Here is a 14,933-nt window from a genome sequence, read left to right on the forward strand (position 1 = left end):
GGTTTTGTTTTCAATTAAAATTGTCAAAAAGAAACAAATAGCTTCTTAGCAAAGAGCAATTTCTCAAGCAAGAATTTTGCTAGGACTGTCTGGGAGTAGTCTGAGTGGGGAGGGGAAAACTGAAAACTAGCTGTTATTGGCAGAGGTTTGGAACTCTTTTTCTTATTGGTCTATTAACTAATGATGTCACCAGGCAGGCCAAAACTCCACCCCACCAAAACAGGCTGAAATTGTAGGCGGTCTTTTCAAACAGCTCTTACACTAAAAGGGCATTATTATAATTTTCACAATTTCACAGTATTATTCCATAGTGTGGCTGTGTGTATGTATATACACAGGAAAATCACGTTTTTGACTGCACTGGGCCTTTAAGAGGTTAATTAAAGTGTGTGCAATATCCAACAACACCTGTTCTCACATAAGACCATTAAAAGGTCTCAATACAATAGATATACTTATGCAAAACGGGTCTCCTAACACTCACATATGCCAAAGTTAAATCTTGCACATTACTAGACCAATGCAAATACTACCCCTAGGCTATGATGTCATGTCTATTACAACTTTTTAAGAATCATATTTAACGATATCATGATGCAATTCAATGTCATCAATCGAAATTCTCATTGCGTAAAACTGCGCAAAGAGATTTTTGTGTGGCCTCTTGATGTGATTGACCAATGTAGGCCTATTAGTGTGTTTACGCGAGTGGCGATGGATAGTGTTAGTGGCTTTGTGTGTGCTACTATGATGGGTTGTTCCGGAGTCTGTGATGAGCGCGGCGGTCGGTGGGTGTCTATCTGTATGATGATAAATTGGTGCGCACGGCGTGCATGCAGCTAGTCTCCGATGCAACTCAGTGGAATACAGACTGGTGCCGCAACTGAGGCAGAAGTCGGGACAATTTAACTTCAATTTTGATCTTATTACTCAATTTTATGTTAGATTATATTTTATTTTCTCTCACTTCAAGGTTGATCACACTCCGTTAAGACTGGGACAAATTAATTACAGTGTATTCACACATTGGACAATAAATAGCCTGACTCTCTATCAGAAAGCATAAGAAGAAGACGAGAAAGTACCTGTATAATTTGCTGTGCTCTATCAATCTACAGTCAAGTATTTGTTCCAAGAAAACGAGCAGTTTTCTTTGTGTGCGCGGGGATTTAATTTTCGGATATCCATCACTGTGTCAAGCAATATTGGACCCGTCCTGCACAAATCTAGGCTGTGCTGATGTCGCCCGCGGACAGACGCACCGCTGGATTGTAGCAGTACCGATGGATTAAAGGGCAACCTTAAAACCTTTGGAGGGCGCAAGGTGCGCGAAGGGAGCGGGGCAGCAGGTATGAAAAGATGCTTGATTTTAGCACACTTGGTCAATTTTGTGTGCCTGATAATGATGGGCTACTGACAAAAAAAAAAAATCTTTAAAAAAGTGCAGTCAGGCACTATTTTTTTTTTATTGCGTGTTACAAGAGAGTTTGGCTAAAAGGAGCTCACCCACTAGGCACATATGTCATTTCAACGTCTAGTTTTGATTTACATTTGGTTGAGTTGTCAACTAACGTGAATTCAACGTGAAATGAACAAACAATGTCACCATGTCATTGGATTTAGGTTAAAAGTTGGGTGAAAAAAAGAGGACCTTTACTTAGTTGATTACTTTTTGCAAATCCAATCAGTTTTTCACCTTGATTCAATGGCATCACATTTGTTGTTGTTGAAATTATGTAGAAACAATTTTGATTCAACCTGTTTTTCAAGAAGTGCTTAACTTGAATCTTTTCAATATCCAATCAAGTCTGAAATAATTAGCGCGATAATGACTGGGTTCGCTTTAATCTTGATGTTGATCAGACTAGCTCACAGCATGAGTTTAATTGCCAGTCAATCGCCCTCATCTCGAGAAAGCGCACCTCGAGTGGTGTGTGGAACTCCATTTATTAGGCTCTGCCAACTGCATCCTTTCATTGTTTATTTTCTCTAGATCAAAAGTTGAACCACTGACATTTCTGGCATCATTGTAACTATTTAGATTATCTTTATAATTAGAAATGTAGTTGACAGGGAGTGAATAAATGCCCGCAGGAGATGTATGCTAATTCCAGATCTTGAATAGGCCATCTAAAACTGGTTCTCTTAAACCTTCAGAATCAGACATCCCTTAATCCTTCTGACCCCTTAATATGGTTCAACTGTCAAGTTGGTTGTCTATTTGGTCCTGGGGCCGTTAATCAGGGAAAACCATATATGGTGATCCTCCATCCACTCCTTTTATGCACAGACATCCATTGGTCTGCCGACAGTGCAACCATTGTTTATTCAGTGGGTTGCCATACAAGATAGAGATGCTGCTTCAACATTGGTCCACTGTCAAGATCCAATACTGAATAGGCTTGTAAATTAACAGGCTAAATGCATCCGAAAGGCAAGTGTGTCCGCTGGATAGCCATGCAACCTAATGACTAGCTGTTCAACACAAGACAGTATACCAGAACAAAAGCATAGGAGATTTATGTAGGCCAGCCGAAATCCATGTTTACATTTTAAAACAACAGGGATTCAAAACTACAAATCTTATCTCTCACTGTGGAGAAGCTAAATGTGTTCTGGTCCTATCAGCAAAACCTAGGGTTTCAATCAAATAGGTTGTCTGTCTCTTTCCATTTTACTGTGTATCTGCACCTTACACCCTCCATACCAATTCAGAGGCACATGAGGTGTTCTTGCATCACCACAAGTATCGTACAGATTTACTGAGAGGCTTGATATGAAATAGACTTTAAAATGTGGTCTCCTCCTACTGGCAGTCAGATAGAGCAAGTTAATGACAGCTTTGATACATACCACGATACACTATAGATGATGTAAACTAAATGTGGAGTCTGAAGAGCCTTGTGGTGTTCAGGGATGACGTTATCATAAATCTCAGTCAATAGAATATCTAAGCTGTTTGTCAGGCTGCTACTTAGAATATTCCATATTTTTATCTCTCCTGCTCATCTCGTCTCACACTGACATTGTTAATCAGATGACATGAGCATTTGTCACCAGTGACAATTATATTACACCTCAGGGAGAGGGCGTACAGGTTTCAAAGATGGGAAGAATTTGCCCACACAGGAGAGAGAACACGCACGATAGCGAACACGAACACACACACACACACACACACACATACACACACACAGGTGCATACATAGTAGTTAATCAACATCAATAACATCTACTGACACCTACCTTAACTCCCTCAAACAGACAATTGATGGGCACATGCCTGGCTCTTATCTGGCTACACTTATCTGAAATTCCCTCTCCAGCTGGGTGACCTGGTGCCAACTGTCTGCAGCTGTCTGGCCAGAGCCATATGATGATTCTCCAATGTCACATCCATGGTGTGTACTGTGCCCTTTCCCATTCAGGGCATTACCACTGATCCATCCATCTATGAATTTGAGAGTGGTTACATTTCCCTCAGCTCATTCCTTCATTTTATCAAACAAAGTGGCAGGGGTTAGGCTGTTGAAATGACAGATTTGTCACGCCCTGGCTCTGGGGACTCTGAAATGTTGAGCCAGGGTGTGTAGTTTCTGTGTTTTATTTTCTATGTTGATGTGCTAGATCGTTTAGATCTATGTTGGAGGGTGGTTCCCAATCAGAGGCAGCTGTATCTCGTTGTCTTGATTGGGGACAATGGCGCCGTGGTACTAGTGGGGTGGGATCTTGTTCCGTTAAGGTTTGTTTTGTGTAACCTAGGACTTCAGTTCGGTTTGTTGTTTTGCGTGAGTTAAGTACTAAAAAATCGCTTATCACGCTGCGCTTTGGTCCGTATCTTCCATTAACGATCGTGACAAGATTAGTCCTTTAAATTAGCAAAATTGCTTATTGGTGGGTTATGAACCCTGCATTGACCTGGTGCTATGTTAACCCATAAACCACTGTGGTTCAAGTTCCTCTGGAGCTTTTCTGTAGTGTCTGGCTTGACCTTTCAGTAAGAGTCAATGAGGCATCCTATTTCAGGGGTTCCTAAAGTGGAGTTTGAGGAGGTACTGCAGGGGGTCCATGGTAAGATCTCAATATACAGTACCAGTCAAAAGTTTGGACACACCTACTCATTCAAGGGTTTTTCTTTATTTTTAAAAAACTATTTTCTACATTGTAGAATAATAGTGTAAACATCAAAACTATGAAATAACACACATGGAATCATGTAGTAACCAAAAAAGTGTTAAACAAATCAAAATATATTTTATATTTGAGATTCTTCAAATAGCCACCCTTTGCCTTGATGGCTCTTGGTATTCTCTCAACCAGCTTCTTGATGTAGTCACCTGGAATGCATTTCAATTAACAGTTGTGCCTTTTTAAAAGTTAATTTGTGGAATTTCTTTCCTTAATGTGTTTGAGCCAATCAGTTGTGTTGTGACAAGGTATACAGAAGATAGCCATATTTGGTAAAAAACCAAGTCCATATTATGGCAAGAACAGCTCAAATAAACTAAGAGAAACTACAGTCCATCATTACTTTAAGACATGAAGGTCAGTCAATACGGAAAATTGAAAGTTTCTTCAAGCGCTATGATGAAACTGGCTCTCATGAGGACCGCCACAGGATGTCTTCACTATTATTCTACAATGTAAAAAATAGTAACATAGATAATGAATTTTGGACAAGATATTTGTGGACAAAGTTTAGAGGGTACAATACAATGTAATATTATTCATCCACAATTTATGTTCTTAACCTTTAGATGCACAACATGGGCCTGGGAGGCCCACAGGGATATTGGTATCCACAGTACTCCATCATTGACCTTTTTTTTCTCTACTAAATTCTTCTTGTATTCCCCCAAAATGTTGTTATGAACATAATGCATTGTAATTTAAGCTTTAAAACAGCAACTCTTTCACTCTGCCCCATGGCAAAATCTGTAGAATTACAATAAATTAGGTTTAAAACTGCAATATTTTCTCTCTGCCCAAAGGCAGAATGTGTAGAATTGCATGAAATTAGCTTTAAAACTGCAAAATGTTCTCTCAGATTCCAGAGACTGGAAAATGTTATTTCCCAGGGTCCGAGACTTGATTAGGTTGGCCATGCACTGCAGAAGTCATAGTAAAACTGTCTGTATGCTATTTTAATTACACTCTAAATAGGAGTTGTGTTCTAATATTCTGAGAGGGTCCACGATGCATATGCTATCACAAAAGGTGTCCCTGATGCAAAAATGTTTGGGAACCCTTGTCCTAGTTCACTGACAGCAACCTTCATGAGTTTATTTTGACGACATGCTCATGTTTTGGTTTTGTGGTTCAGCTGACATTTTTGAGTTGGGAACTCATTCCACGGTCACGGATTCATAAGGGTCACAGAGGAACATGACCTATAGTCCTAATGGCGATTCTATAAAATCAATACATTGGGGATTTAATCTAGTAGACAATTTCTCTCATTAGACCTAGCCTACATGGGTAGAATATCCTTCAAAAGGACACGCAGACAAACTAAATAAACATAGCCTATGACCTTAAGTACTTTTGTCACAACTTTTAAAATCAATGTGACATATCCTTGGTGTCACTTGAAAGGCATTGGAATGTGATACATTTTATATTACTCTGCAAAGATAGAACCTATACCGTAGCTCTCGACTGTTCTGGGCTCCATTTTCTTTGTGATCAAAACAAAAGACTTCAGAGGCCAAGCTCTCACTCCTTTCTCGAGAAACTATAGAAATGTGTGAAAAAAATTGGTAGTTGATTGGCACCCGCTGTGCCTGTGTTTGATGTAAGTCGGAAGCGAGGGCTTTTTCCCCCTCTCTCTCTGCCTGTTCCATTCTTTTTGATCTGCCTTTTCCAATTGGAGTTTAAACAAATTCACCAGCCGCAGAATAAATAAGAGAGCAGAAATGCCAAAATAACAGCAAATCCCGCCCCTCCCCACCTTCTCTATCTAACACAACCCCCCCACACACACACTCCTAACATACACCTCATGCTTCCTAGATGTTATTTCCCTCTCTCCTACTCTCTCTCCCCCTTGCTCTCTATCCAATCTTCCATTTGTGGGCTTTGGCACTCTAGTGCCAGGGTTTTGATGGGTCCTCTCAGGATCCATTTGCCAATGCCGTGCGGACGCGTTCGTTAGCATCATGTCCGCCTTCGTTAGTCTTTGTTTAGAGGCTGAAGGCTTTGTTCCTTTTCCAATTTAACCCATTGTCCGTGGTGTTTCGACAATGTACGCATCTCTCTGCCTTCCCCACCCTCTCCATCTCTTTCACGCTCTCTCACTCTTTTATTCTCTCCCTCTCTCATTCTCTCTTTCCCTCTTGTCTCTGGAGAGGTACATTGTATATTTCACCATCAAATAATACTGAGTGAAGCACAGCTGTTTTGCACTGTGTTGTGCATCACATGCTTCTATAAGTGGTGGTTTCAATTTAGCAGGATGAAAGAGGTTTATAGTAGGCTTAGCTATTGTGAAATATAGAACATTTCACCATGCATTGAGTCACTTCCTGTTTGTGTGTTCTACTGACTAAAGGGTAATACATTGGCCCATCAAACTGGCCCTGTGAATCGTCTGTATACTGTGGATGGTTATGGTTTTAAGTGGGTGGCCTAGTAGGTACTTGCCGTTGTCGACATCCGGTTTCAGCAATTGAGATGTGAGGCCACTACCTTTTTAGAACCACAGACAACATTACTTACACAATTATAAAAGAGTAGGTTATTGAACTTGATGCTCTTCTAAGTTCCATTTCGTTGACCAAGCCCATTGGGCAAAAACTGGTTGAATCAACGTTGTTTCCACGTAATTCCAACCCAAAATGAAATGTGATGACATTGAATCAACGTGGAAAACTGATTGGATTTGCAAAAAGTCAAGGGAATATCGTCTTTTTTTCACCCAACTTTTAACCTAAATCCAATGACATGGTGAAATGTTTGGTTGATTTCACGTTGAATTCACGTTAGTTGACCACTCAAATGTAAATCAAAACTAGATGTTGAATTGACGTCTGTGCCCAGTGGGATGCTTCATTAGGGTTTCCAAGCTCATTACATAGGCACTTCGTGTGTGCACACCAATCTAACATAACAATCACCTCTCCCATTCTCTATACTTGTGATTGTCTCCGAAGATGGCTGGCAGCCATTGCTGTCCCAGGATCCTTCTCTTCTGGTGCGGTGGCTCTCACAACCCCTGTCCCAAATTGCCCCTTCCTCCTCCTCCCCTCTTTCTCCCCCTCTTCCACCCCCTCCTTCTTCATGGGCTGTCCTCCAGTCGTCTGTGATCCTGTTTCACACCGCTGGTCTGCGTCCGCCTTTTCCCCACCACAGCCGTTTTATCTCTCCTGCAGGGTCTTAGCAGGGCTCTGCGTGTGGCCCAGTGGCTTAAAAACATGCGGCCGTCACGTAGCTTGCCAGCAAGGCCCAGAGAAGTCTCAGACACAAATACCAAGATACTCTTTTGACAGTAGGAAGAAAACTCTCTCTTTTCCTTGCTTTTTGTTGGTTTGTGGGGCGAATATGTAGCTATATCAAACTGTTGTTTACCAGTAGGTCTCTGACTCTTCAAAACAGACATTGTTAACCCTTTGAGCTAAAGCCAAGGTTGTAGCTCCAGGAGGCAATTGCTGTCTTCAGGTCACAGACAAGGTGACATCACAACCTCCTGACTGTCAATGCCTGACTAGAGATTTAGACTAGCGCCGTTACAAATGTCTGGCATCACACCTCCCTTCAACACAACTAGGCAGTTCAAAGAGTTTCAGATAGCTTTGTTCCTGTTCAAATCAAATTGTATTTGTCACAAGCTTCGTAGACAACAGGGAAATGCTTACTTACAGGGTCCTTTACCAACAATGCAGAGTTAAAGATAAGATAAAATAAAATAAATAGTGACACAAGGCATAATACACAGTGAATAAAGAATACAAATAACAAGTAAAAATATCATGGCTATATACAGGTAGTAGAACAATATCACAGCTATATACAGGTAGTAGAACAATATCACGGCTATATACAGGTAGTAGAACAATATCATGGCTATATACAGGGAGTAGAACAATATCATGGCTATATACAGGGAGTAGAACAATATCATGGCTATATACAGGGAGTAGAACAATATCATGGCTATATACAGGTAGTAGAACAATATCATGGCTATATACAGGTAGTAGAACAATATCATGGCTATATACAGGTAGTAGAACAATATCATGGCTATATACAGGGAGTAGCAGTGCTGAGTCGATTTGCAGGGGTACGAGGTAATTGAGGTAGCTATGAACTCTATATACAATAAAGGTAGGGGTAAAGTGACTAGGCAACAGGATAGATAATAGACAGTAGCTGCAGCGTATGTGGTGAGTGTGAAAGTGTGTGTGTGTGTGTGTAGGCGTATGTAGTGTGTGTGTGTGTGTGTGTTTGTGTTGGGGTGTCAGTGTAAGTACTGTATGTGTGAGTCTGTCCATAGAGTCAGTGCAAGAGAATTAGTGCAAAAAAGGGTAAATGCAGGTAGTCCGGGTAGCCATTTGATTAGCTATTTAGCAGTCTTGTTTAGCAGTCTTATGGCTTGGGGGTAGCAGCTGTTCAGGGTCCTGTTGGTTCCAGACTTGGTGCAATGGTACCGCTTGCCATGCAGTAGCAGAGAGAACAGTCTGTGGCTGGAGTCTTTGAAAAAAAATGTGGGCCTTCCTCTGACACCGCCTGGTATAGAGGTCCTGGATGGCAGGGAGCTTGGCCCCAGTGATGTACTGGGCCGTACGCACTACCCTCTGTAGCGCCTTGTGGTCGGATGCCAAGCAGCTGCCATATCAAGTGGTGATGCAGCCAGTCAAGATGCTTTCGATGGTGCAGCTGTAGAACCTTTTGAGGATCTGAGGGCCCATGCCAAATCTTTACAGCCTCCTGAGGGGAAAGAGGCGTGGTCGTGCCCTCTTCACAAGGTGGAAGAGCCGTTGTATTGTATTGTTGCTTACCCTCACCACCTGGGGCCAAGCCCGTCAGGAAGACCAGGATCCAGTTGCAGAGGGAGGTGTTCAGTCCCATGGTCCTTAGCTTAGTGATGAGTTTCCAGGGCACTATGGTGTTGAACGCTGAGCTGTAGCCAATGAACAGCATTCTCACGTACAGTGGGGAAAAAAAGTATTTAGTCAGCCACCAATTGTGCAAGTTCTCCCACTTAAAAAGACGAGAGAGGCCTGTAATTTTCATCATAGGTACACGTCAACTATGACAGAGATATTGAGAAAAACAATTCCAGAAAATCACATTGTAGGATTTTTTATGAATTTATTTGCAAATTATGGTGGAAAATAAGTATTTGGTCAATAACAAAAGTTTCTCAATACTTTGTTATATACCCTTTGTTGGCAATGACACAGGTCAAACGTTTTCTGTAAGTCTTCACAAGGTTTTCACACACTGTTGTTGGTATTTTGGCCCATTCCTCCATGCAGCTCTCCTCTAGAGCAGTGATGTTTTGGGGCTGTCGCTGGGCAACACAGACTTTCAACTCCCTCCAAAGATTTTCTATGGGGTTGAGATCTGGAGTCTGGCTAGGCCACTCCAGGACCTTGAAATGCTTCTTACGAAGCCACTCCTTCGTTGCCCGGGCGGTGTGTTTGGGATCATTGTCATGCTGAAAGACCCAGCCACATTTAATCTTCAATGCCCTTGCTGATGGAAGGAGGTTTTCACTCAAAATCTCACGATACATGGCCCCATTCATTCTTTCCTTTACACGGATCAGTCGTCCTGGTCCCTTTGCAGAAAAACAGCCCCAAAGCATGATGTTTCCACCCCCATGCTTCACAGTAGGTATGGTGTTCTTTGGATGCAACTCAGCATTCTTTGTCCTCCAAACACGACGAGTTGAGTTTTTACCAAAAAGTTTCATCTGACCATATGACATTCTCCCAATCCTCTTCTGGATCATCCAAATGCACTGTAGCAAACTTCAGACGGGCCTGGACATGTACTGGCTTAAGCAGGGGGACACGTCTTGCACTGCAGGATTTGAGTCCCTGGGCGTAGTGTGTTACTGATGGTAGGCTTTGTTACTTTGGTCCCAGCTCTCTGCAGGTCATTCACTAGGTCCCCCGTGTGGTTCTGGGATTTTTGCTCACCGTTCTTGTGATCATTTTGACCCCACGGGGTGAGATCTTGCGTGGAGCCCCAGATCGAGGGAGATTATCAGTGGTCTTGTATGTCTTCCATTTCCTAATAATTGCTCCCACAGTTGATTTCTTCAAACCAAGCTGCTTACCTATTGCAGATTCAGTCTTCAAAGCCTGGTGCAGGTCTACAATTTTGTTTCTGGTGTCCTTTGACAGCTCTTTGGTCTTGGCCATAGTGGAGTTTGGAGTGTGACTGTTTGAGGTTGTGGACAGGTGTCTTTTATACTGATAACAAGTTCAAACAGGTGCCATTAATACAGGTAACGAGTGGAGGACAGAGGAGCCTCTTAAAGAAGAAGTTACAGGTCTGTGAGAGCCAGAAATCTTGCTTGTTTGTAGGTGACCAAATACTTATTTTCCACCATAATTTGCAAATAAATTCATAAAAAATCCTACAATTTGATTTTCTGGAAAAAAAATTCTCAATTTGTCTGTCATAGTTGACATGTACCTATGATGAAAATTACAGGCCTCTCTCTTCTTTTTAAGTGGGAGAACTTGCACAATTGGTGGCTGACTAAATACTTTTTTCCCCCACTGTAGGTGTTGAGACACTGGACCTGTACTGAACGCCATCCTTTAGACATCTGCAACGTCAATCTATAAACTAATTCCAGCTGACATTCTAGAATCTAAACAACTGACATTCTAGAATCTAAACAATCTAGAGAGGGTCACTCCTTGTGATTCGCATGGATATCTCAAATGGAATGCTCCATGACAGAACTGTTCATTTAAAATAAAAAAAATAAAAAATGTTATTTCACCTTTATTTAACCAGGTAAGCCAGTTGAGAACAAGTTCTCATTTACAACTGCGAACTGGCCAAGATAAAGCAAAGCAGTGTGATAAAAACAACAACAACACAGAGTTACATATGGGGTAAAACAAAACATAAAGTCAAAAATACATTTTTGCCTAGCAGCGATTTATAGATGGCCTGGAGCCAGTGGGTTTAGCGATGAATATGTAGTGAGGACCAGCCAACAAGAGCATACAGGTCACAGTGGTGGGTACTATATGGGGCTTTGGTGACAAAACGGATGGCACTGTGATAGACTACATCCAATTTGCTGAGTATAATAATAATAATAATAATATGCCATTTAGCAGACGCTTTTATCCAAAGCGACTTACAGTCATGCGTGCATAATTTTTTTTGTGTATGGGTGGTCCCGGGGATCGAACCCACTACCTTGGCGTTACAAGCGCCGTGCTCTACCAGCTGAGCTACAGAGGACCACAGAGTAGAGTGTAAATGACATCGCCGAAGTCAAGGATCGGTAGGATAGTCAGTTTTACGAGGGCATGTTTGGCAGCATGAGTGAAGGAGGCTTTGCTGCAAAATAGGAAGCCAATTCTAGATTTAACTTTGGATTGGAGATGCTTAATGTGAGTCTGGAAGGAGAGTTTACAGTCTAACCAGACACCTAGGTATTTGTAGTTGTCCACATACTCTAGGTCAGACCCGTCAAGAGTAGTGATTCTAGTCGGGTGGGCGGGTGCCAGCAGCGTTCGATTGAAGAGCATGCATTTAGTTTTACTTGTGTTTAAGAGCAGTTGGAGGCTACGGAAGGAGTGTTGTATGGCATTGAAGCTCGTTTGGAGGTTTGTAAACACAGTGTCCAATGAAGGGCCAGATGTATACAAAATGGTGTCGTCTGCGTAGAGGTGGATCTGAGAATCACCAGCAGCAAGAGCGACATCATTGATATACACAGAGAAAAGAGTCGGCCCAAGAATTGAACCCTGTGGCACCCCCATAGAGACTGCCATAGGTCCAGACAACAGCCCCTCCGATTTGACACATTGAACTCTATCTGAGAAGTAGTTGGTGAACCAGGTGAGGCAGTCATTTGAGAAACCAAGGCTATTTAGTCTGCCAATAAGAATGCGGTGGTTGACAGAGTCGAAAGCCTTGGCCAGGTCGATGAAGACGGCTGCACAGTACTGTCTATTATCGATCGTGGTTATAATATCGTTTAGGACCTTGAGCATGGCTGAGGTGAACCCATGACCAGCTTGGAAACCGGATTGCATAGCGGAGAAGGTACGGTGTGATTCGAAATGGTCGGTGATCTGTTTGTTAACTTGGCTTTCAAAAACTTTCGAAAGGCAGGATGGATGGATATAGGTCTGTAACAGTTTGGATCTAGAGTGTCACCCCCTTTGAAGAGGGGGATGACCGTGGCAGCTTTCCAATCTCTAGGGATCTCAGACGTTACGAAAGAGAGGTTGAACAGGCTAGTAATAGGGGTTGCGACAATTTCGGCGGCTAATTTTAGAAAGAAAGGGTCCAGATTTTGCAGCTCTTTCAGAACATCAGCTGTCTGAATTTCTGTGAAGGAGAAGTGGGGGGGCATGGGCAAGTTGCAGCGGAGGGTGCAGAGCTGGTGACCGGGGTAGTGGTAGCAAGGTGGAAAGCATGGCCAGCCGTAGCAAAATGCTTGTTGAAATTCTCGATTATTGTAGATTTATCGGTGGTGATAGTGTTTCCTAGCCTCAGTGCAGTGGGCAGGTGGGAGGAGGTGCTCTTATTCTACATGGACTTTACAGTGTCTCAAAACTTTTTGGAGTTAGTGCTAAAGGATGCAAATTTCTGTTTGAAAAAGCTAGCCTTTTCTTTCCTAACTAGTTGTGTATATTGGTTCCTAACGTCCCTGAAAAGTTGCATATCGCGGGGGCTATTCAATGCTAATGCAGTACGCCACAGGATGTTTTTGTGCTGGTCAAGGGCAGTCAAGTCTGAGGAGAACTAGGGGCTATATCTGTTCTTAGTTCTGAATTTTTTGAATGGGGCATGCTTATTTAAGATTGAGAGGAAAGCACTTTTAAAGAACAACCAGACATCCTCTACTGACGGAATGAGATCGATATCCATCCAGGATACCTGGGCTAGGTCAATTAGGAAGGCCTGCTCGCTAAAGTGTTTTAGGGAGCGTTTGACAGTGATGAGGGGTGGTCGTTTGACCGCAGACCCGTTACGGACCCAGGCAATAAGGCAGTGATAGCTGAGATCCTGGATGAAGACAGCTGAAGTTTATTTAGAGGGTAAGTTAGTCAGGATGATATCTATAAGGGTGCCCATGTTTACGGATTTAGGGTTGTACCTGGTAGGTTCCTTGATAATTTCTGTGAGATTGAGGGCATCTAGTTTGGATTGTAGGATGGCCGGGGTGTTAAGCATATCCCAATTTAGATCACCAAGCAGTACGAACTCTGAGGATAGATGGGGGGCAATCAATTCACATATGGTGTCCAGGGCACAGCTGGGGGCTGATGGGGGTCTGTAGCAAGTGGCAACAGTGAGAGACTTATTTCTGGAAAGGTGGATTTTTAGAAGTAGGAGCTCAAACTGTTTGGGCACAGACCTGGATAGTATGATAGAGCTCTGCAGGCTATCTCTACAGTAGATTGCAACTCCACCCCCTTTGGCAGTTCTATCTAGACGGAAAATGTTGTGGTTGGGGATGGACATTTCTGAATTTTTGGTGGCCTTCCTAAGCCAGGATTCAGACACTGCTAAAACATCAGGGTTGGCGGAGTGTGCTAGCGCAGTGAATAACTCAAACTTAGGGAGGAGGCTTCTGATGTTAACATGCAAAAAACCAATGCTTTTACGGTTACAGAAGTCAACAAATGATAGCTCCTGGGGAGTAGGAGTGATACTGGGGGCTGCAGGGCCTGGGTTAACCTCTACATCACCAGAGGAACAGAGGTGGACTAGAATAAGGATACGGCTAAAGGCTTTAAGAACTGGTCTTCTAGTGCATTGGGTACAGAGAAAAAGGGGGCAGATTTCCGGGCGTTGTAGAATAGATTCAGGGCATTATGTACAGAAAAGGATATGGAAGGATATGAGTACAGTGGAGGTAAACCTAAGCGTTGGGTAACAATGAAAGAGATAGCATCACTGGAGGCACCGATTGAGCCGGTCTCCGCGTGTATGGGGGGTGGAACAAAGGAGCTATTTGAGGCAGTTTGAGAGGGACTTGGGGCTCTACAGTGAAATTGTATAATAACAACTAACTGGAACAGCAATAGGCAAGGCATATTGACATGGGAGAGAGGCATAAAGTGAATCATAAGATCCAGTGAACAGCAATATGTGAGTCCGAGAGCAGTTCGAATTGGTGCTACAGCACAGGCTAGCAGGAAGCACGGCTGTTGTTTGCGTGTGCTAGCGGGCCGGGGCTAGCAGATGGATCTTCGTGGTCGTCGCAACGGGAAGCCTGTTGAAACCACAGACGATTACGTCGGCAGACCAGTCGTGATGGATCGGCGGGGCTCCGTGTCGACTCTAGGAGGTCCCGTCCGGTTGACAGAGAGGTAGATAGCCGGGAGATGGGCCTGACTCGAGGCTAGCTCAAGGTGGATTAGCCAACAACAACATCCATTTGGCTGCAGCTAGCTAGTTGCGATGATCCGGTGTTAAAGGTCCAGTGATTCAGTGATTCCGGCAGAAAAACCGCTATGTTCTGGGTCGATAACGCGCCGTGCAGACAGTGCAGACTGGCCGATAATAGTCCAGGCTGGAGCTGGCTGGTAGGTAGTGCAGGCCACGGACAATGGTGAAAAACCGCTAACGGTGGCTAATAGCAAGTAGCTAGTTAGCTGGCTACTCCCGTCCGATAGACAGAGAGGTAGATAGCCGGGATATGGGCCTGGCTTGAGGCTAGCTCAAGGCTAACTGGTGCTTGCTTCGGGGGCAGTGGTGATTAGCCAACAGCAACA

At 43.2% G+C, this 14,933-nt stretch overlaps 1 protein-coding gene across 1 annotated transcript in view; it reads left to right on the forward strand.

Annotated features, from left to right (window-relative positions):
• The first annotated feature begins 764 nt into the window (after positions 1-764).
• LOC121543534 (chemokine-like protein TAFA-2) overlaps positions 765-14,933 on the forward strand; it is a 58,823-nt gene continuing 44,654 nt past the window's right edge. The window contains exon 1 of the mRNA XM_041853473.2: positions 765-1,349. The gene's annotated coding sequence lies outside the window, so the exon portion shown is untranslated. The remainder of the gene's footprint in view (positions 1,350-14,933) is intronic.

This window comes from Coregonus clupeaformis, unplaced genomic scaffold (assembly GCF_020615455.1).
Source record: "Coregonus clupeaformis isolate EN_2021a unplaced genomic scaffold, ASM2061545v1 scaf1360, whole genome shotgun sequence".
Classification (NCBI taxonomy): Eukaryota; Metazoa; Chordata; class Actinopteri; order Salmoniformes; family Salmonidae; genus Coregonus; species Coregonus clupeaformis.